Raw genomic sequence first — 2,291 nt, forward strand, 5'->3', positions numbered from 1 at the left:
GAACCTTTGTTGGCAAAGTAATATCTCTGCTTTTGAATATGCTATCTAGGTTGGTCATAACTTTCCTTCCAAGAAGTAAGCGTCTTTTAATTTCCTGGCTGCAATCACCATCTGCAGTGATTTTAGAGCCCCCCAAAATAAAGTTTGACACTGTTTCTACTCTTTCCCCATCTATTTCCTATGAAGTGATGGGACCAGCTGCCACTTACGGAGTGATAATTTCTAGCTTCATCAATGTTGCCTCAAATGACATTATTTCATTCTTTTTATGGCTGAGTAGTATTTCCTTGTGCATATGTACCACATCTTCTTTATCCATTCATTTGTCGATGGACATTTAGGTTGTGAAAAGCAACCTATCTTGTGAGGATAATATTAATAACAGCAAACATTTGTTAGGTATTTAGTATCTTCTGAGCCATTTTACAGGCTTCCCCAGGTGGTGCTAGTGGTTAAGAACCTGCTTGCCAATGCACGTAGAGGTAACAGACCCAATGCAGACTTCCCTGGGTTGGGAAGACCCCCTGGAGGTGGACACGGCAACCCGCTCCAGTGTTCTTGCCTGGAGAATCCCATGGACAGAGGAGCCTGGTGGGCTATGGTCCATAGGGTCACAAAGAGTCAGACATGACTGAAGTGACTTAGCATGCATGCACAAGTCTTTTTACACCATTAACTCACTTAATCCTCATCCAGCCATATAAGGTAGATACTATTATCCTTGAAACTGAGAATCCTTGGGAGGGATATTCAAGAGGGAGGGGACATATGTATACCTATGGCTGATCCATGTTGATATTTGGCAGAAAACAACAAAATTCTGTAAATCAATTATCCTTCAATTAAAAAACAAATAAATTAGAAAAAAACCCTGAGAATCCTTTGAGATAGGTGCTTTTACAGACAAAGAATTTGTGACTTAGAGAAATTAACAGATAGTCCAAAGCCACACAGCTTGTGAGGGTCAGACCTAGGATCTGAACACAAATCTAATTCCATAACTATCTACCCTACACAGTGAAGGCATGGATCTGTACATTATTATGAAACTGTTTCTTAATTTGAAAACCTACAGTGGTTCTTTACTGGGAATGAGAGTCAGATTTGTCCGAGGAGATTTTAAAAAGAATGCAAGTGCTGGAGCCTCCTCCCAGGACAATCTGGTAGGTTGGGGAGGGGGTGGGATTCCGGAATCTGTTCCCATTTTTACATATCACAGGTGATTTTTACGTGTACCAGCCCTTGGGAGGAACCACTGTAGGGAGGCGTATGGATGAACAGTTGCTACACTTGGAACAGCTTGCTAGGACACAGCAGCCAGCCGCCCAGCCTTAGAACAGGATTATGCCGATTTGCTGGGCATTTAAACTACAAAGGGTTTTGAACTCAGAGTCCTCTGGCTTCCAGTTGGAGATGCTCTTTCCTCTCCCCTGGAGAGCGGAGGTGGAAAGAAACACGCGGTTTTCCAGGGTTGGTCAGAAGTGGCAACAGCAGAGTTCTACAGGGGCAGCATTGAGATGGTCTCAGCAGTGAACTGGGCGACCAGGCTGTCAGGCAACCTGTGGGGCAGGGGGCTGGGGTGAGTCAAAACCCAGATGAGACAGTCTTTATCTGCTGCTTTTTGCTGCATGTCTGCTTGGCAAAGAGCTCCGAGGCTGGGTGTTTCTATCCGGGGGTAAAATGTGGGCCGAGAAGGGTTCTTTAAGGCAGGGGACTGTGAAGAAGGAAGGAACCAAGTGGTAATAAGAACCAGGATCAGCTAAGGGTGAAGGGAGAGAGGCTTGTCTATCCATTTCTTAAACAAGGACACATCTTTGGTGGTGACTTGGTCTTCACAACTCAGATAATCACGATGATGTGATCACTGACCTAGAGCCAGACATCCTGGAATGTGAAGTCAAGTGGGCCTTGGAAAGCATCACTACGAACAAAGCTAGTGGAGGTGATGGAATTCCAGTTGAGCTATTCCAAATCCTGAAAGATGATGCTGTGAAAGTGCTGCACGCAATATGCCAGCAAATTTGGAAAACTCAGCAGTGGCCCCAGGACTGGAAAAGGTCAGTTTTCATTCCAATCCCAAAGAAAGGCAATGCCAAAGAATGCTCAAACTACCGCACAATTGCACTCATCTCACACGCTAGTAAAGTAATGCTCAAAATTCTCCAAGCCAGGCTTCAGCAATATGTGAACCGTGAACTTCCTGATGTTCAAGCTGGTTTTAGAAAAGGCAGAGGAACCAGAGATCAAATTGCCAACATCCGCTGGATCATGGAAAAAGTAAGAGAGTTCCA

This window comes from Bison bison, unplaced genomic scaffold, assembly GCF_000754665.1.
Source record: "Bison bison bison isolate TAMUID 2011002044 unplaced genomic scaffold, Bison_UMD1.0 scf7180017864500, whole genome shotgun sequence".
NCBI classification, from domain to species: Eukaryota; Metazoa; Chordata; class Mammalia; order Artiodactyla; family Bovidae; genus Bison; species Bison bison.